Genomic DNA, 22,188 nt, shown 5'->3' on the forward strand with positions numbered 1-22,188 from the left:
CTTGCCTAAGTGTGCCGGTTAGAACTTCTAGCACTGTGTTGTATAGAAGTAATGAATGCAGACATCCTTGTCTCGTTCCTAATTTTAGAGGAAAAGCTTTCAGTTTTCACCATTGAGTGTGATGTGGCTTTTTATTATGTTGAGGTAGTTTTCTCTATTCTTAGTTTGCTGAGTGTTTTTAATCATGAAAGCGTGTTGAATTTTGTCCGTGCTTTTTCTCCATTAACTGAAAAAATCATACATTTTTGGAAATGGAAATGCAGCCACAAATAATGGCCAGCCTGGGCTCTCCTGGTGCCCACTTGCCCCAGCCGGCCTCTTACACCCCGGGCTCTGCTCCGCTCTGAGGCTGCAGCCCAGACTGCCTGTGCCCCACACTTCCCATGGATGCAGGGTCAGTGCGCCCCTCTGGAGCTGACAGCCCAGCCTGTGCCCAGGGCCTTTCTGCCTTCCCTTCCCGCCCTGTCCTGAGAGCTCACCATGCCCTCTGTGGCCCCGACCCCAAGGCTTGTTTGTTTCTTGGCCTGCTCCTCCCTGCCCTGCGCCATACGGAACACACAGTAGGTGCTCACTGGGGAGTGAAGGAAACACCCACCACTGAGTGGCTGCTCAGGGGCTGAGAACCGAAACTTTGTTTAGGTTTTCTTCTGTATTTTCCTTGCCTCAGGGTTAAACTTTTTTCTTAATCTTTATCTTCACAAAGGTTGAAAAAGATCATCTAGCAAAGCCTTTTTTCCCAGCTACATATAAGGAATTTGAAAGTCGCATAAAATGGTTAAGAAAATGTGCCAAGATTACCTCAGTAATTCTGGTCTGTGTTCTCAGGAGACCCTGGAAATAAACAATGGTAAGGTACAATCTCCCATGGCAGAAAGAGTTTCACTCAGAGTTAGCCAAAACAAGGGCCAGGCGCAGTGGCTTACACTTGTAATCCCAGCACTCTGGGAGGCTGAGGCAGGTGTATCACTTGAGGTCAGGGGTTCAAGACCAGCCTGGCCAACATGACAAAACCCTAATACAAAAATTAGCCGGGCATGGTGGTACATGCCTCTAATTCCAGTTATTCAGGAGGCTGAGGCACAAGAATTCATTTGAACCTGGGAGGCGAAGGTTGCAGTGAGCTGAGATTGTACCACTGCACTCCAGCATATGCGACAGAAGGAGACTCTGTCTCAAAAAAAAAGTCCATGAATGAAGGAGAATGTTTTTAGTAATGATATTTTCCTAGTCAGCCTCATTTTAGCTTTTTCCCATCGAGTGAAATTTTTTTTTCTTAAAGCAATAAATGCGACCGGACACGGTGGCTCATGTCTGTAATCGCAGCACTTTGGGAGGCCAAGGCGGGTGGATCACAAGGTCAGGAGATCAAGACCATCCTCCTGGCTAACAAGGTGAAACTCTGTCTCTACTAAAAAATATACAAAAAATTAGCCGGGCATGGTGGCATGTACCTGTAGTCCCAGCTACTCAGGAGGCTGAGGCAGGAAAATCGCTTGAACCCAGGAAGTGGAGGTTGCAGTGAGCCAAGATCATACCACTGCACTCCAGCCTGGGCGACAGAGGGAGACTCCGTCTCAAAAAGAAAAAAAAGCAATAAATGCTCTTCCAGAAAACTCAAAAATGAAGATAAGCTAAAAGAAAATGGAAAGCACCAGAATACCAGAATCTTTCCACTCACTGATGATCAGAGTTAATACCTCAGGTACCCTTTTCGTCTTTCTGCTTTTGAGACAAGGTTTCACTCTGACTCTCAGGCTGAAGTACAGCGGTGCAAATACAGCTCACTGTGGCCTCAATTTCCCAGGCTCAAGCAATCCTCCCTTCTGGGCCTCCCAAAGTGCTGGAATTATCAATAGGCATGAACCACTACACCCAGCCCTGTTTTCTTCTTTACGTGGGTTTTTGGGGATGGGTTATATAGGAGCCATTTCATTATTGTTTGTGGTTTTTCTGACACAATTCTCATTTCATTGTCACTGTTATCATCAAACTGCTTTTAGCTACATTGGATTTTTTGGGGTTTTTTGCATAGAGTCTCGCTCTGTCGCCCAGGCTGGAGTGCAGTGGTGCAATCTCGGCTCACTGCAACCTCGGCCTCCCGAGTTCAAGCGATTCTCCCACCTCAGCCTCCCCAGTAGCTGGGATTACAGGCACCCGCTACCATGCCTGGCTAATTTTTCGCTACCATGCCTGGCTAATTTTTGTATTTTTAGTAGAGATGGGGTTTCACCATGTTGTCCAGGCTGGTCTTGAACTCCTGATCTCAACTGATCCACTTGCCTTGGCCTCCCAAAGTGCTGGGAAAACAGGTGTGAGCCACTGCGCCCAGCCCCTGCTGCGCTTTAAGCAGAGAGAAAAACACTGTAGTCATAAGAGCTATTAAATACAGTACATAATTTTAAAACATTTTTGAAACACAGAAAACACATACTTTTTTGATCTCAGGAAGGAGCAGGAGTTAGTAGGGGAGGCTTGCACCCATCCATGCTTCTGAGCGTGCACTCACACATGCATGCACACTGCCACTCATTCACATACACTCACACACACTTGCACTCATGCCTTTTACACTGTGCACATTCAGATCCACACCATGTACACTCATACACTGGCACACCCACACATGCATCACACGCCTACACTTGCACTGTCACATGCACATACACTTAAGCACGTTCACACCCTCATGGTTACACTCACACGCACAGCCTCACATATGCACACTCACTTATACACTCATTCAACACTCATACATACACATTTACATGCTCTCATTTATACACACTGATACATCCACACACCATCACACTACACACACTTTTACATGCTTTCACACATACCCATTGGATATGGACACACCCACAAGCACTCATTCCCACACACGCTTGCACTGCACACACTGACACACTACATGCCTTCATAGTTGACACACACTTCCATGCACATTCACTCCACACCTTTTTGCACACTCATTCACACTCCCATCACAACACTGACACACTTCTGCCTGTCCTCACACGCCTACACACTTGCCACACACAGTGTTCCATGCACACTCACACATCCTGCGCATTCAGTCACTAACTTGCCCTCATGACCACACACACACACACACAGGCTTTCAAATGCACTCATCCACAGACACATATTCTCATATGCGTACGCACTTGCACACACACCCTCGCACGCTTGTTCACACTCCCTCACATGCAGTCACACTAGCCATCACACTCGTGCTCACACACATACACACTCACAGCCCCTTTGCACACACACTTCCCCCACCCGCTCACCCCAAGCCCACCTGACAGGTGACACACTTTACCTGCGGGCTGGGATGGCTGGTCCTCTGCCTGGGCTTCGAGGTTCCTTGGGGGCAGCGGCTCATGCTGGTTTTCCCACTACGGTGTCTTCTGTGGCTTCAGCGTTGCCTAGTGCAGGCTGCCATTCAACAAACGCATTGTCAACAGTCAACCAAAAGAAACCCATTGGCCACCATACCCTGAGGACTAACCCTGACGCAGATGCCCTCAATAGTCTAACTGATTCCATCGCCCCAGCCTTGGGGGAGAAGCACTGCTGCCTATACACTCCATTTACAGATGAGACTGGGAGAGGTTTAGGGAGTGGCCAAGTCTCCTGCCTACACAGCTGCCTCCCAATCTGTCTTCTCACCCTCCCCCTTCTCAGGCTAAAATCACACTCGATGTTTTTATGGGATCATTTGATCTGGACATTGTCAAAGAAAAAATTGCACCAGACAAGTTAAACCTTCAAGGAAGGACTCAGTCAGGACTACTGCAATACGGAAGAGAGGAGCTTAACTTTGTTGAAACAAAAGGCTGGAGAGTTTTTAAGTGCCGGGGTGAGATGCTGAGAAGGAACTGGAGACATCAGAAAGAGGTTAGGAAATGCTGTAAAGCTATCTGCGTTGGCTCATTGGAATTTTTCAAAACTAGGAATCTGCCCTTCTACAAAAACTGAGACACAGATGTATCATCTCCTTCAATAATTGCATTTTAAAGGGATGGCTCTGAAGTCTTGAGAAAGGCATTCCTGGGTTGCAAAACTAGGAAGAGGCTAGAAGAAAATTTGGGAGAAGATTTGCCTCTCAAAGAGGTAGAGAAAGAACTCACAATTGCAAGTTTCCTAAAATAAATCCTCCGTGAAAAAAGGAGGCCTGATGGATGGAACTGGAGGTCATTATGTAAAGTGAAATAAGCCAGGCACAGAAGAAAAATACTGCATGTTCTCACTCACATGTGGGAGCTTAAAACCTGGATCTCATGGAGATAGAGAGTAGATTGGTAGCTACCAGAGGCTGGGAAGGGACATAAAAATAGTTTGATTAATGGGTACAAATAAGTAGGGGTTTTTGTTTTTTTGGAGACAGAATTCTGCTCTGTTGCCCAGACTGGAGTACAGTGATACAATCGTACCTCAGAGTAACCTGGAACTCCTGAGCTCAAGTGATCCTACCACCTCAGCCTCCCCAGTAGCTGGGACTACAGGTGCGTGCCACCATGCCAGGCCGATTTTTGTATTTTTTGTAGAGACAGGGTCTCACTAGATTGCCCAGGCTGGTCTCGAACTCCTGGGCTCAAGCAATCCTCCCGCCTTGCAAATACAGAGTTTGATAAAAGAAATAAGACCCACTGTTCAGTAAATTAGCAGGGTGACTGTAGTTTACAGTTATCTATTGTACATTTCAAAATAGCTAAAGATAAGAATTTAAATGTTTCTAGCTTAACGAAAAGGCAAATATGTAGGGTGATGAATATCTTGATCACAATGATGTGATCTTTACAAATTGTGAGTGTATTGAGTAATCACATGTACCCCCAACATATGTGCATCAATTATGTATCAAAAAAATTAAAACTAAAAAATAGACAAGGAGGTCGGGAGGAAAACTGTGTAACACTCAGTCAAGCTGAGGGAAACGTGAAGGCCGTCTTAGTCAACAGATTTGCCCTTTTCCCTTTAATCTGCTAATTATCAATTGATATGGTTTGGCTCTGTGTCTCCACCCAGATCTCACCTTGAATTGTAATAATCCTCACATGTGGTGGAAGGGAACTGGTGGGAGCTAATTGAATTATGGGGGTGGGTTTTCCCCATGCTGTTCTTGTGATAAGTGAATGAGTCTCAGAAGATGGTTCTATAAAGGGCAGTTCCCCTGCACATATTCTCCTGCCTACCACCATGTAAGACGTGACTTTGCTCCCCCTTTGCCTTCTGCCGTGATTGTGAGGCCTCCCCAGCCATGTGGAACTGTGGATCCATTCAACCTCTTTCCTTTATAAATTACCCAGTATTAGGTATGTGTTTATTAGCAGCATTGAGAACAGACTAATACATCAGTAACTCCCTTTGAGGACATTTTAGCTGTTTGGAAATGTCTGCTCCTATCTTGTTTTTTTTTGTTTTTGTTTTTGTTTTTGTTTTTTTGGGACAAGGTATCGCTCTGTCACCCAGGCTGGAGTGCAGTGGCACGATCTTGAAACTCTCAATATAAATGCCTAAGGTGCAACACTTGGCAGATAAGAAGCCATATGCAGACACATTCTTTTAAAATAACACATCATTATTTGGTTCTTTCTCATGTGAGAGTCGGATGACTCAGAGCCAACATAAATTCCAAGTGGTATGCAGAAAACCAGTGCATAGCTGGAGAGGGTAATGAAGGTTAGTATCTGCAGTAAGGCTGAGTCGATGCAAACGGCCACACGGTCATGGATTCACAATGATCTGGGTCTCCATCATCCTGCAATCCAACACCTTGCACAGCCTTCAAACACCAGCTGGGAATTCAAAAGTGGCATGTGCGGTAGCAGGAGATCTGTTCACCCTCTATTTCCTCTCATCCCCATGGAGCAATCTGGTGCAATCACAGCTCACAGCAACCTCAAACTCCTGGACTCAAGTGATCCTACCTCCTCAGCCTCCCTAGTAACTGGGACTACAGGTGTGTGCCACCCTGCCAGGCTGATTTTTGTAGAAACAGAGTCTCACTAGGTTGCCCAGGCTAGTCTCGAACTCCTGGGCTCAAGCAATCCTCCCGCCTTGCAAATACAGAGTTTGATAAAAGACCTCCTGAGGTCCTACAGAGAGAAGTCTTTAAGCTCCAGGGCAGAGACAATTTGCATTTTTCTCACCACCCAGGGAATGCTAACTGGGCAGCCCAGGGTACCCAGGAGCTCAGGCCATCCAGTGTCCTTTGAGATGTTAGGAGGAAGCAGAACAGCCAGCTGCCAAATGAAACACGGCAAAATGCTCACCCTTCAAGGGTCTGCTTTTGTTTTGTTTTTGTTTTTTGAGACAGTCTCACTCTGTCGCCCAGGCTGGAGTGCGGTGGTGCGATTTTGGCTCACTGCCACCACGACCTACTGGGTTCAAGCAGTTCTCCTACCTCAGCCTTCCAAGTAGCTGGGACTACAGGCACGCACCACCACAGTCGGTTAATTTTTGTTTTTCGTTTTTTTGGTAGAGACGGGGTTTCACCATGTTGGCCAGGCTGGTCTCAAACTCCTGACCTCAAGTGATCTGCCTGCCTCAGCCTCCTAAAGTGCTGGGATTACAGGCATGAGCCACCGCGCCCGGCCTCCTTCAAGGGTCTGAATCCAGCCAGTGTCCTACGTCATACCTGCTTCAGCCTATGCAATGGAGAGAGCCTGAGATTTTATTTCAATAAGAAAATCTACCGAGTTGCATTACATCAAACTAAAAGGGAGAAACACAAATATAAAAAATAAAAATCCAGAAATTCCAATACTAGGCAACCCTCCAAAATGTGGCAAAGCTCTGTGTATATTAAAAATGTATTGAGTCCGGGCACGGCGGCTCACACCTGTAATCTCTGCACTTTGGGAGGTTGAGGCAGGTGATCACTTGAGGTTAGGAGTTCAAGACCAGCCTGGACAACATGGTGAAACCCCATCTCTATTAAAAAGAAAAAAAAAATTAGCCGGGCATGGCGGCAGGAGACTATAATCCCAGCTATTTGGGAGATTGAACCCAGAAAGCGGAGGTTGCAGTGAGCCAAGATCACTTCACTGCACTCCACCCTGGGCGACAGAGTGAGACTCTGTCTCAAAAAAAAAAAAAAAAGAGAAAAAGAAAAAAAAGCATTGAAACATGCGACATCCCCCTTTTTGTAATAGTTCCCATAGCCTACACAAATGCATATGAAATGCTTAATATTTTGCTTGCACTATTCTTTTCTGCTGGAAGGGTGGTTCTGACTAAAAAATTTTACTTTCCCATTCTTTGCTTTTTCATTAATGCTATTTTCTTTGCCCCAGGGTTATAGAGTGGAAAGTCCCACAATCTTTTTCTTCTCTATTTTCAGGTAGATGCATTTTATTACTATATTCTATCTATCCATTTATTCCATCTATCTATTCCATTTATCATCTACCTACCTATTATTATCTATCATCTATGTATTCCATCTACCTGTCATTGATCTATCTATCATCTACCAATCTACATTTTTGTCTTGTAGAAAAACGTTGACCTCTTGGCGAGAATGCAAAGAAGGGAACGCTTGCTTATACACTGTTGGTGAGAATGTAAAATTGTACAATCTCTATAGAAAACAGTATGTAGATTTCTCAGAGAACTAAAAATAGATCTACCCTTTGACCCAGCAACTCCAGTAATGGTTATCTACCCAAAGGAAAGAAATTATCAGAATAGACACCTACACTTATATTTTTATTACAGCACAATTCACAATAGCAAAATCATGGAATGAACCTGAGTGTTCACTGGATGAAGAAAATGTGGTATACACACACCAAGGAATACTATGCATCTATAAAAAAGAATGAAACTATATCTTTTGCAGCAACATAAATGGAGCTGCAGGTCAATATCCTAAGTGAAATAACTCACAATTTATCTGGAAAAGCTCACTTGGAATCACGTGTCATTTCAACCAACAACTGTTGAAGAGGACGTGGCATTAAAACCAAGGGTATCAATTATTTATAAGGGCTGTGTGCTGGTTGGTCCAAGCATCTCTCCTTCATGCCATCACTCCTTTCAAGAGCTGCCTCTGTTTTCTAATTTAGCACAGGAATTTAGATGCCCCTAAATAAGTAGGCATCCAGTATCTGCCCACACCAGTTTTTGTGAGAGTACATATGGAGACACTGCCACCACCCCTGCTCTCCTACTGCATACCCCACCATGCCAAAGCATGGTGGCTCACACCTGTAATCCCAGTGCTTTGGGAGGCCAAAGAGGAGGAACACTTGAGATCAGAGGTCTGAGACGAGCCTGGGCAACATAGTGAGACCTCATTTCTACAAATAAGTTAAAATATATATATGTAGGGCATAGTGGCACACACCTGTGGTTTCAGCTTTTCAGCAAGCTGAGGCCGGAAGATCACTTGAGCCCAGGAGTTTGAGGATGCAGTGAGCTAGGATTATGCCACTGCACTGTAGCCTGGGCAGCAGAGAGACCCCATCTCTAAAAAGACGAGGAGGAGGGAAAATACTGCTCCTTCTCAGACCCAAAGTAAAAAGGTTTCTGGTCTCACACTGACCAGAAAAACATTGATATTTACTTAAGCAATATTAAAAGGGTCACTGCTTTAGAACAGGATTAAAGAGAAAGTAAAATCAACATTGAGATAGGACGACGGAGGACATCAACTGAGTTCCGATCCCAATGAAGACGAGAAAAGGCTACAACTATCTAGGTTAAATATCTACTTGTCCTAGAAAAAGCCTTTGGCAACAACATAAAATTCATACCTCTTAGTTTTTAAATTCCTATGGATGCTGAAGCAAATAACCACAATTTGGGTTGCTGAAAGTAACAGAAGTTTATTCTTTTCCAGTATTGGAAAGCAGGAATCTGAGATCAAGTTGTGGGCAGGGCTGGACTCCCCCTGGAGGCTCTAGGGGGGATTCCTTCCTGCCTCTTCCAGTTCTTGGTGGTTCCAGGTGACGCTGTCATAGGACAAAGGGCCCCGGGTGCCGACCTCCTTAGCCGCAGCGGGGCAGGGCCCTCCACAGGAGGTCGGCACCCGGGGCCCTTTGTCCTATGACAGCGTCACCTGGAGCCACCAAGGACTCCGCGCAGGGCTACCCCTGCGTCCTGGGTCTCCCCGGGGGGCGCTCGAGGAGGTGGAGCTTCCCCCGCAGCCCCCGGGAGTCTCCCCGACCGGCCAGGTGCCTTCCCTGGAAGGCTGACGGCTCCTCTAGGAGGCCGCCCTCCTCCACTAGCACACACCACCCCCAGGCCTGGGCCGCCCAATGTCACAAAACCTCCTGTGGGTCACCTCGCCTGGGGAACCTCGTGCGCCCTCCCAGGCAGCGACCGCAGGGACACGGGCCTCCATTTGCCCAGCGGCAGGGTCCTAGGCATGGAATGTACACATTGCTCCCAGTTCGCCCGCCCCCTCCGGCTCGGAGCCCGAGAGCCGCCTGCTCTCATTTCAAATCGGATAATAGGGACGCTGAGAATAACTACGACCAGCACCGCGAAGGCGCCCCTCTCGTGGGATAGAGGTCGGCGCCCCCGCTCCGCAAGCCCCCAGCACCTGCCCGGGGACCCCCGGTGGCCTCAGGCCTCCAGGCCCGCCCCGGAGCCCCCTATTGGCCCCTAGGCCCACCCCGAGGCCTGCGGCGCAGCTCTGCCGACGGGGAGGGCCTGCAGGCCCCAAGGCTGCACGAATGCCCCCGCCCGCCGCCCCGACCACCGTCCTGAGGCCAGTGGGGCCTCTCATCCGACTACGAGGGCTGCGCGGCTCCGCGGCTGCGTTTCCCGGCCCCAGCGGGAAGGCAACGGCGGAGCGGACTCCGAGCCCAGCCGAGCTGTGAGGGCCGATGGGAGGCGAGCCCGCCCCTCAGGCGCGCCCATGGCTTAGGCGAGAGCCGCGGCACCCGATGCGGGCGCTACTGAGGGGTGTCTGGCTGCGGGTTCGGCGGTGGCGCCTCTCCAGCAAGAGCCCTTGGTCCATTGTGCGCTTCTCTCTTTTTTTTGGAGACGGAGTCTTGCTGTGTCGCCCAGGCTGGAGTGCAGTGGCGCGATCTCGGCTCACTGCAAGCTCTGCCTCCCGGGTTCATGCCATTCTCCTGCCTCAACCTCCCGAGTAGCTGGGACCATAGGCGCCCGCCACCATGCCCGGCTAATTTTTTGTAGTTTTAGTAGAGACAGGGTTTCACCGTGTTAGCCAGGATGGTCTCGATCTCCTGACCTTGTGATCCGCCCGCCTCAGCCTCCCAAAGTGCTGGGATTACAGGCGTGAGCCACTGCGCCCTGCCTATCGTGCGCTTCTCAGGGCGGCTTCTGCCTCCAGGACCCAGCGGCAGCTGCGGCGGACGTCAGCCGCATAACACGTTCCCGCACAATGGCCCGCCGTTTCCGCCACCGCCATTGGCCCGCCCCGGCCTGGTGCTGTGCATGTCATGGCGTCGGAAGGAAGTACGCCAATGGGGTAAAGGGGTCAGGCGGCATTGACAGCCTCTGCGATGGCCCTGAGGCGGGACTAGGAGGACGTTCCCGGTAGCGATTGGACAGGATCTTGCGTAAGGGCGCCTGCGACACTGGAAGTAACGAGCAACTGGATTGGCTGCCTCCACCGCAAAGTGGGTGGGTCTTGCATCCTCGGGCCTAACGATTGGTCTTTCCAAGTGCGGGAAGCGGCAAGCATATGGTCTGGAAACATTTGGTATCGAGACGCTGCCAGCCATAACGTCCGTCTCCCGGGCCGGAGAAGCCCGTGACCGCCGCATACCCATGGTCTCTTGCTTCTCCTCGGGCATCTCTGGCCACGTCCGCCCCAGCCCCCGAAAGGCCCGGCTCTTGGCCGCGCTGCCCTGGTGCGGCGGTGAGGGGAGGGGACCGGGGCCTCGGGGCGGGTGGCGGCCGTAGCGCGAGAGCCCTGTGCCTTGCGCTCTGACAGGCTGAGCTGCGTGAGGGAGGCCAAGCCCCCGCGAGCCGCAGCCCCTGCCTTGCTAGTTCTCCAACACGCGAGAAAGGTAGATGAGAACTGGTGCGGGGATAGGTTTGGGTGGGGTTCACTTGGCACCACCCAATTTCTAAATCGTCATATTTTCTGAGTAGTTCTACCAACAAAGGTCAAGCTGGAGCCAAGTGCTGTAATCCCAGCACTTTGGGAGGCCCAGGCGAGAGGATACATTGAGGCCAAGAGTTCGAGACCAGCCTGGGCAACATAGCAAGACTGTCTCTACAAAAAGTTTTTGATTTTTTTTTTTTTTTTTTTTTTTTTTTTTGAGACGGAGTCTCCCTCTGTCACCCAGGCTGGAGTGCAGTGGCACAATCTCGGCTCACTGCAACCTCCGCCTCCCGGGTTCAAGCGATTCTCCTGCCTCAGCCTCCGGAGTACCTGGGACTACAGGCGCCCTCCACCACGCCTGGTTAATTTTTGTATATATAGCAGAGACGGGGTTTCACCATGTTGGCCAGGCTGGTCTTTAACTCCTGACCTCAAGTGATCCGCCTGCCTCGGCCTCCCAAAGTGCTGGGATTACAGGCATGAGCCACCGCACCCAGCCACAAAAAGTTTTAAAATTACCTGGGCATGGTGGTGCGTGCTGGTAGAACCGACTACTTGGGAGACTGAGACGGGAGGATTGCTTGAGGCCAGGAATGTGAGACCAGCCTGGGCAACATAAGGAGACTCTGTATCTAGAAAACATATATATATTAGCTAGGTGTAGTGGTGTACGCCTGTGGTCCCAGCCACTCAGGAGGCTGAGGTAGGAGGCTCGCTTGAGCCCAGGAGGTCAAGGCTGCAGTGAGCTATGATCGCACCACTGCACTCTTTGCTGGGCCAGAGCGAGACCCTGTCTTCAAGAAAATAAAAGGACACAGCCAGACACAGAGGGATGACCATGTGAGGACACAGGGAGGATCGCTTCAGCCTGGGAAGTGGAGGCTGCAGTGAGCTATGATCACGCCACTGCACTTCCCAGGCTCAAGCGATCCTCCCGCCTCAGCCTCCCGAGTAGGCGGGGCCACAGGTTTGTGCCACCATTCCGGGCTGATTATTTGTAGAAATGAAGACTTCCTATGGTGCTCAGGCTGGTCTTAAACTCCTGAGCTCCCATGATCCTCCTGCCTTGGCCTCCCAAAGTGCTGGTATTATAGGCATGAGCAACTATGCCTGGACCAATTCTTAACTGGTGACTTGACTTGTTTATTAGTTAATCTGTCTCACTCAGCTTCCTTCAAATGCTGAGCCTCCGTCCTCTTGCTAAGCTCTTGTAAGAAGGTTGTGTACCATGTCAACCTGTTCTAAATATTTGATGAAAGTTCTAGAATTCACATCCCCACCAACTTTCTTTTATTCTTTAAAAAAATTTTTTAAGAGACACGGTCTTGCTCTGTTGCCTGGGCTGGAGTGTGGTGATGCAGTCATAGCTCACTGTAGCCTTGACCTCCTGGGCTCAGGTGATCCTCCTACCTCAGTCTCCCAAGTAGCTGGGACCACAAGTGTGCATAACCACACCCAGCCAATTTTTGTTTGTTTACTTTTTGTAGCAGAGAGGTCTCGATCTCCTGGCTTCACATGATCCTCCCGCCTCAGCTTCCCAAAGCACTAGTATTACAGGCATGAGCCACCGTGTGTGGCCACCACTGACTTTCTGAACCCCAAGTGTATTAGCCACCATAACAGACACCTTTTGTCTGATACATCCTGTGGATCATATTCCTTTTTTATATATAATTTTACCTTTTATTTTAGATTTGAGTGGTACCGGTACAGGTTTGTTTCATGGGTATATCATGTGACACTGAGGTTTGGAATACAGATGATCCCATCACCCAGGTACTGAGCATAGCACCCCACAGGTAGTGTTTCAGCCCTGGCCCCTCCATCTCTCCACCCTCTAGTATTTCCCAGTATCTACTGTTCCCAACTTTATATCCATGTATAGATTATGTTTCTTAGAGTTCTCTAAATAATGGGGCAGGGAAGGTAGTGTGAATGACGCAAAGGTGTGGCAAATTGATTCTGCAAAATTAACCTTTTTTGAATAAAATATTCAATTTTCTGAAGCGAGCAGGCTACTTTCTCAAGCAAAATTTCATTTGAATCCTCCACCCCCAGCCTGCAGAGAGAGAGGGAGGGAGGGAGACCTCTTAAGAGTTTTATTTGTTCTCTTGCAGTCTTATGACTTACTTCTTAATGAAAACCGTTATTGTTTTCTAAGAGAAAAAAAAAAGAGAATGAATGCAATGTTCGAAATGGGATTATGTAGAATTTTCAGGAGCATAAAGAGAAATTGAAGAATTATGAAAACAAAGGCCAGAAAAGCAAACAGTGTTCTTCCTCTACGTAGCAGCCAGATGGCGTTTTAGGCAAATACACCGCAAACTGCACAGCCAGGTCCCCATCTCAAAGGGCTTTCCACGGAGCAAAAGCAGTTTCGATCGTATCGTCATCACCACCATCAACTTTTTTTTTCCACTCACATGATGTATGCCAATATCATTATTCTCGTTATTTGTATAACCATCATCATCATCAATGTCTCGTGAATTTTTGCGTGTTATTTTTAACATAGCATGTAAACAGCACCTCCCCACAAAAAAACTAGCTCAGGATAAACATCTCTAAGAGTATTTCATAGGAGCTGATAGTTTGACCAACAAAAAAATGTTTTCTTTTCCCAAAATAAAGTTCTGTGGTTTGTCTCAGGGAAAGTTTTTTGTTTGTTTATTTGTTGGATTTTTGGTTTGGTTTGGTTTTGTCTCATTTGTGGGTTTGGTGGTTGGTGGTTGAGTTTGTTTCTGGCTTAAAGGGCACCCTTGATGAAGAAGTGTTTATGTTTTCAGATATGTAGGCTTTAGTAAACTAGCTCACTCTGAGAAATCTAAAGTTTCAATTGCTCTGTGAACACCACTGAAAGAATCCACCTCCCTTCTCAAACCACATTCTCAAGGGCAGACTTGGGGATGCTAGAACTCTCCTCCCCTCTCCCCTCTCCCCTCCCCCTCTCGCCTCCCCTCCTCCCCTCCCGAGGCTCTGTTGCCCAACCTCCGCCTCCCGGGTTCAAGCCATTCTCCCTGCCTCAGCGTCCCCAGTAGCTGGGATTACAGGCGCCCACCACAATGCCCAGCTAATTTTTGTATTTTTAGTAGAGATGCAGTTTTGCCATGTTGGCCAGGCTGGTCTCAAACTCCTGACCTTAGGTGATCCACCCACCTCGGCCTCCCAAAGTGCTGGGATTATAGGCGTGAGCCACTGTGCCCAGCCTAGAACCATTTTCAACAACAAAAGAGTCAACACATTCGGCCTCCCAAAGTGCTGGGATCATAGGTGTGAGCCACTGTGCCCAGCCTAGAACCATTTTCAACAACAAAAGAGTCAACACATTCATGCTTCCATGCAACATGGCAAGTCCACTTCGAGATGGTGCCTTTATTTACCTTTGATTATTCTTCACCATACACCCATCTTACTTTGTGGAGTCTTCGCAATAATGAACCACCCAAGACTCATGGCCAGAACCGAAACCTGAGACTGTCAACGAGAACAAATTGTCCCGATACTTATTTCTGCTTGGACTGTTATTCAAGATATTCAATATATTCAATAAATATTCAATATTCAACAAAATATTCAATGCTGTTCAAAATACTCAATAACAGTTACAGGAATTGTCCAAGGAGAAGGACCCTGGTCTCAATGGCAAGATAATGTCCTGGGTCAGGCATTGCCAGCGTGAACCATGAGATTGGGAGTCCCAGTCTGGGGTGTGGCATCCAGAGAGCTTAGGTCTGGGACAGAGGCTGTTTGACCTACCACTGCAGAGGTGTGGCCATATTTTAAGCCCAAGAATGTCCCAAGAAATATTGTAAAGCCAAGAATTGTGTACATACCGGCTGATCAGCCTTGTTTCTGCTCAAAGCCATCTTATGAGTGTTTGGTAGTAGAATCCTCCATTCAAACAATCTAACCCAAAACAAATGGAGACATTGAATGATTCCAAGTCAACAACTGGCTCTCGATTTCAGGGGAAAGAAATGGCCATATTTCAACTCATTCTGAGCATATCCTTTTAAGGTAGAGAAAGAGGCAGAAAAAAATAGTATGTACTTCCTGACACAGCAATGCTCTCTCATTCCATAGAATGTTGTAGCAGCCCACTCAAGACTGATAATGGCCTGCAGAATGAATACCAAGGACACTCACAGGATATAGGGGGTCTTCTTGAAGCTTTACAGTTCTAACCTACCGTTCCTCTGGCACATTGCCCCAGTGGGAACAGGCTTTTTCGTGGAATAAAAAAGTAACCAGGAATTCCCCAATTATACTAGGTTGGTGCAAAAGTGATTGCGGTTGTGTGTGTGTGTGTGTGTGTGTGTGTGTGTGTGTGTGTGTGTGTAAAATGGAGTCCCGCTCTGTTGCCCAGGCTGGAGTGCAGTGCCATAATTTCGGCTCACTGCAGCCTCTGCCTCCTGGGCTCAAGCGATTCTCATGCCTCAGCCCCCCAAGTAGCTGGCACCACAGGCACGCACCACCGTGCCCAGCTATTTTTTTGTATTTTTAGTACAGATGAGGTTTCACCATGTTGACCAGGCTGGTCTCGAACTCCTGACCCCAAGTGATCCGCCCACCTTGGCTTCCCAAATCTCTGAGATTACAGGCATGAGCCACTGCGGCCAGTCTGGCCATTACTTTTAATGGCAAAAACTGCAATTATGTTTGCACCAAGCCTACATTTCGGTCTACGCAAATCCTCCAGCAACTATACTTCAGAACCACATGGAAAAAATACACAGCTTTTCAGGGAAGTAGAACCATTGGTGCCTGTAACTATCTGTAAAAGCCACTTCCTCCTCAGCCGTGGGATGCAGGAGGCATGTTCTTCCTGCTGGGTCATGGGAATGTAGCCTCTGCCACATTCTGAGATCAAATTCCAAGATTCATCTGGGGGTCCTCAGTCATCACTGCCTAGTGTAAAACTCCAGCTCCAATGAACAACTTGAAAGTGGAAGAATCCGATACCTGCGCCACTACTCCCAGGGTAGAATCAAATCCAACATCTGGCAAACTCAAAGCATGGATGCTAAACACAGAAATACACTCCTGATGGGAATGTTTTCACAGACGTCTGTGTGAGGAGACCACCAAACAGGCTTTGTGTGAGCAGTAAAGCTTTTTAATCACCTGGGTGCAGGCAGGCTGAGTCTGAAAAGAGTCAGCGAAGGGAGACAGGGGTGGGGCTGTTTTATAGGATTTGGGTAGGTAGTGGAAAATCACAGTCAAAGGGGGTTGTTCTCTGGCTGGCAGGGGTGGGGGTCACAAGGTGCTCAGTGGGGGATCTTTTGAGCCAGGATGAGCCAGGAGAAGGAATTTCACAAGGTAATGTCATCAGTTAAGGCAGGAACATTTTCACTTCTTGTGTGATTCTTCAGTTACTTCAGGCCATCTGGATGTATAAGTGCAGGTCACAGGGGATATGATGGCTTAGCTTGGGCTCAGAGGCCTGACAGATGTAAATTAACTCTGCTGCAGTGAAAAGCAGTTTGGAGAGTTCTCAAGGAACTCAGAACTACCATTCAACCCAGCAATCCCATTACTGTTTATATACCCAAGGACAAATACATTCTTCTAACATAAAGACACCTGCACGCACATGTTCATTGCAGCTCTATTCACAATAGCAAAGACACGGAATCAACCCCGGTGCCCATCCATGTGGAGTGGATAAGGAAAATGTGGTACATATACACCATGGAATACTACACGGCCATAAGAAGAATAAAATCATGTCCTTTGTAGCAACAAAGATGCAGCTGGAGGCCATTATTCTAAGCAAATTAATTCAGGAACCAAATATGGGGCATATTCTCACTTATAAAGTGGGAAGTAAACATTGGGTACTCATGGACATAAAGATGGGAACCATAGACACTGGGGACTACTAGAGGGGAGAGGAAGGAAGGGGACAGGGCTGGAAAAGTGCCTCTTGGGTACTATGCTCACTACCTGAATGATGGGATTCATACAGGAGCTAGAAAGAAATTATTCAGGCAGATAGTGAGGGTAAGAGTCCTTGGCGGAATTTCTCTTTTAACAAAAAGCAGCTCCAAAATCATTTCTAACAAAGAGCAGCCTGAAAAACCATGCTGCAGACATAGATAAGCAAGCTGGAAGCTTGCACAGGTGAATACCGGCAGCTGTGCCAATAGAAAAGGGCTACCTGGGAGCCAGGCACGTTCAACATGGGGGCTCCATCTTCCCTTTTGTCACCGCATGTACCTTAAAGGAACAGGCAACATAGTGCCAACCAGGTAGAGAATCCATCTGCATAATAAAAGATTAGGGTGAAGGTGGCCAGGTTTTGGTGCCCTATGCAAAATGGCATGCCTAGCCCTAACCAGTTTTTTTGTGCCCTATGCAAATGACACACCTGGTCCAACCAATCTCTTGCACCCTATGTAAATCAGACACCACCTCATCAAGCTCATCTATAAAACCCATTGCATTTTGTTGCAGACCAGAAAACCCACTCGGAACCTCCTCTCTGCAGGAGAGAGCTCTTCTTGTTCCTTCACCTATTAAACCTCCGCCCTTAACCTCACTTCTTGTACGTCCACATCCTTGATTTCCTCAGCTGGAGACAACAAACCTCAGGTATCACCCTAGATGAACAACCTGCTTCAGAATCGTTCATACACCAAACCTCAGCATCACGCATTATATCCATGTAACAAACCCACACATGTGCCCCCTGAATCTATAATAAAAGTTGACATTTTTTTAAGAAAAGAAATACTCTCTAAAGGACATATATTGTATGATTTCACGTATATCAGTACCTCTAGAGTAGGCAAATTCATGGAGTCAGAAAGTAGAATGGTGGTTACTAGGGGCTGGGGGAGTAGAGAATGGGGAGTTAATGTTTAACGGGGACAGAGTTTCAGGTGGGAAGATGAAGAATTTCCAGAGGTGGATGGTGGTGACAGATGCACAATATGAGTGCACTTAATGCCACTCAACTGTACACTTGCAAATAGCTAAAATGGTCAGTTTTGTCTTATGTATACTTTGCCACACAATTTTTTTTTGAGATGGTGTCTTTCTATGTGGGCCAGGCAGGTCTTGAACTCCTGGGCTCAAACAATCTTCCCACCTTAGCCTCCCAAAGTGTTGAGATTACAGGCGTGAGCCACAATTTCTAAAACGACACACAGCGTTTGCCACAATTTCTAAAACGACACACAGCGTTTGCCACAATTTCTAAAACGACACACAGTGTTTGCCACAATTTCTAAAATGACGTATAGAGACTTGTTATCTTTATAAAGGAAGAGCAGTGAAGGGCATGCAGACTAGAAAGAGAGCCATTTCAGAGGCTCATCTTTGACCCCTGGTTTCCAGGCACCTGTCCCTGTGACCCATCGCAGCCCATGTGCTGCACACCTCTCCCAGGATTGCATTATTTGTCCTTTTTCTCCAAAACTGCCAAAGTTAATATTTTGTCATAAGCAGCCCTATTTGTGAACCACGCAGCAATGCTCTGGAGGAAAAACATACAAACTTACTTTCTCTGGTGACTGGAAGAAGCCCTTTCATCAGAAACTCGGTTGAGTGTTGGATGAAAACGAAAACCCCGATCTCACTGGAGCTGGTGCGTGGCAGCTCGAGCCTGTGGTTAGTGAAGCCCCAGGGCTCCCTCCTCCGCAGGCTGATAGCGCATCAGCGGCTGGGGCTGATAATGAACCCTCCGGGTACTGTATCTCTCCCAGGAACTCTCTCACTGCGAGTGAGAAAGCAGAAACAGGTGTGGTTTTCCTTAATAATGCCTCAGGATGAGAAAGCAGAAACAGGTGTGGTTTTCCTTAATAATGCCTCAGGATGAGAAAGCAGAAACAGGTGTGGTTTTCCTTAATAATGCCTCAGGATGAGAAAGCAGAAACAGGTGTGGTTTTCCTTAATAATGCCTCAGGATGAGAAAGCAGAAACAGGTGTGGTTTTCCTTAATAATGCCTCAGGATGAGAAAACAGAAACAGGTGTGGTTTTCCTTAATAATTCCTCAGGAAGAGAAAGCAGAAACGTGTGGTTTTCCTTAATAATTCCTCAGGACTCGCAGGCAGACCAAACAATTAGCCTACATGTGAAATAAACATGAAGTTTCCCTATCAGGAACCAATCTAAATGCCCGGATATTTACATGATGCCAGCCCAATACAGCCCAAGGGTGATCAGAAACCCATCCCATTCCAGGGAGCTTCAGAACATGACAAACCAGTACTTCAAGGGTGAACGATTAAAAGGTTTGAGAATGTACCGAAGTTGGTGTAAGAAAAAAAAAAGGGAGAGACAGAGACAGGGTCTGGCTCTGTCATCCAGGTTGGGGTGCAGTGGTGCAATCGCAGCTCACTGCAGCCTCAAACTCCTGAGCTCAAGCAATTCACCTGCCTCAGCCTCTCTAATAGCTGGGGCTACAGGTGCGTGCCACCACGCTCAGCTAATTTTTAATATTTTGTAGAGATGGGGGTCTCACAATGTTGCCCAGGCTGGTCCTGAACTCCTCAGCCTCCTGAGTAGCTGAGACTACAGGCGTGTGCCACCATATGCAGCTATTTTTTAAAATTTTCTGTAGACATGGGGTTTCAATGTGTTACCCAGTCTGGTCTCAAACTCCTGGGCTCAAGCAGTTGCCTCACCTCAGCCTCCCAAGTATCTGAGACTATAGGTGTGTGCAAACACACTCAGCTAATTTTTTATTTTTTGTAGACACGGAGTCTCGCTGTGTTGCCTAGGCTGGTATCAAACTCCTAGGCTCAAGCGCTCCTCCTGCATCAGCTTCTCAAAGTCCTGGGATTACAGGCATGAGCTACCGCACTCAGCCTCATTTTCTTTCTCTGCTTTTTGCAGAAAAAAGACAATTAGAATTACGTTAGGAAAAAAGCCAAGGAAACCTGATCCATGTTTAACACGGGAGACACTTTTTTTTTTCTTTTCTTTTTTTTTTTTTTTTTTTTTTGAGATGGAGTCTCACTCTGTCGTCCAGGCTGGAGTGCAGTGGCGTGATCTTGGCTCACTGTAACCTCCACCTCCCAGGTCCAAGCGATTCTCCTGCCTAAGCCTCTCAAGTAGCTGGGATTAAGGCACATGCCATCGCGCCTGGCTAATTTTTGTATTTTTAGTAGAGATGGGGTTTCACCATGTTGGCTGGTCTCGAACCCCTGACCTCAGGTGATCCGCCTGCCTCAGCCTCCCAAAGTGTTGGGATTACAGGCATGAGCCACCGCACCCAACCAACACTTTTATTTCAAAGACAAATAAAATTTGAGTTAGGAGGAATAAGTTCAAGGGATCCATTGTATAACATGGGGACTATAGTTCACAACAATGTATTGCATACTTGAAAATCACTGAGAGCAGATTTTAAATATTCTCATCACACACATAAAAGATAAATATATAAGGTGATACATGTTAATTAGTTCAATTTAGCCACTCTGCAATGTGCACGTATTTCAAAACATCATATTGCACATCATAAATATATGCAATTTTTGTCAATTTTTAAAAATATAAAAAGAGGCCGGGCATGGTGGCTCACACCTGTAATCCCAGCACTTTGGGAGGCCGAGGTGGGTGGATCATCTGAGGTCAGGGGTTTGAGACCAGTCTGGCCAACATGGTGAAACCCCATCTCTACTAAAAATACAAAAATCAGCCAGGTGTGGTGGCACGTGCCTGTAATCCCAGCTACTTGGGAGGCTGAGGCAGGAGAATTGCTTGAACCTGGGAGGTGGAGGTTGCAGTGAGCCGAGATGGTGCCACTGCACTCCAGCCTTGGTGACAGAGTGAGACTCCATCTCAATAAATAAATAAATAAAAATCCATCCTGCCAAATCCTTTTTTAAGAATTCTGTTGTTTCCATTGACATACAATAACTGTCCATATTCCTGGTATACACAGTGATATTTCAATATATATAATGTATAGTGGTCACAGCAGGGTAATTGGCATATTCATCATCTCACACCTGTACCATTTCTTTGTGTTGGCAACATTTAATATCCTCTCGGCTACTTGAAACTGTATATTATTGTTGCCTAGAGTCATCCTACAGTGCTATAGAACACTAGAACTTATTCCCACTCTCTACCTGTAACTTTGTATCCTTTAACAAATCTTACTTTTAAGTAGGCAGTTGGGTTCACAGTTTCATGCAAAACTCATGCCTGCAAATGATGTACAACAGTCTCCCATGTGAAAAGGCAGCTAAAAATGATAAAGTTCAGGCTTTGCTTCTGGTACTTAGTGATTTGTATTTTGTAGCTTGCCCACTTCCCAAAACTCATGATCCATGAGTCGACCAAGAGTATTTTCAGACCAGTAGTTACCATTTTAGGGAGACCAAAAAAAAAAAAAATGCTTTTTTGAGAAGAAGAATATTACCTTAGTTGTACAATACTGGGGCAAAGTGATTTTGATGAAATCTGTAGTCAAACAATGACTTGCATTGATAGAGCTTGCTACAGACAGGATTTATGTTACCCCCAAATCAAAATTGAACCCCCCAGGTGATGGTGTTAGGAGGTGAGGCCTTTGGAACGTGATGAAGTCAGGAGCCTCATGAATGGCACTAGTGCCCTTATAAAAGGGACCTCAGAGAGCTCTCTCACCCTTTCCACCATGTGAGGACACGGCGAGAAGGTGCCAAGTCTATGAACCAGGAAGCCCTCACCAGACAATGAACCTGCCACACCTTGATCCTGGACTCCAGAGCTGTGAGCAGTAAATGTCTTTTGTTTAACCCCTTTCCCATTTGCCCCGAGAATACTCTTGTCTCTAATCCCAATGCAACAGAAATGTATATGATTTTACATTAGGATTAGACACAAGTTCTGTTTAGAAATAACTCCAAGAACAATTTTTGTATTTTATTTTCACATTGAAAATCAATTAGATTTCCTTCAGCCTCAAAGAGCGAGCGTGTTTATGTAAAATTAAATGAGTGCAGGCAGCAAGCTGTACCTTTTTTTTTCTAAACGGGAAATGGGTTAAAAGCCATTCACTGTATGGTATTTTGTCATAGCAGTCCAAATGAACTAAGTCAGAGCTCCAATGGGGTACCCCAGAGGACAGGAAACATTGGTGTCATCTTGCTACTGTTCTGATGTTCTTTTTGTAAAGGAGGACGGAAGGAAACACTCCATGAATTCTATC

At 47.0% G+C, this 22,188-nt stretch overlaps 1 protein-coding gene and 1 pseudogene across 1 annotated transcript in view; both read left to right on the forward strand.

Annotated features, from left to right (window-relative positions):
* LOC115932785 (zinc finger protein 839-like) overlaps nt 1-7,998 on the forward strand; it is a 59,462-nt pseudogene extending 51,464 nt beyond the window's left edge.
* ARSH (arylsulfatase family member H) overlaps nt 1-22,188 on the forward strand; it is a 299,298-nt gene that overhangs the window by 198,344 nt on the left and 78,766 nt on the right. The window lies entirely within an intron of this gene.

The sequence above is a fragment of the Gorilla gorilla genome, chromosome X, assembly GCF_029281585.2.
Source record: "Gorilla gorilla gorilla isolate KB3781 chromosome X, NHGRI_mGorGor1-v2.1_pri, whole genome shotgun sequence".
NCBI lineage: Eukaryota > Metazoa > Chordata > Mammalia > Primates > Hominidae > Gorilla > Gorilla gorilla.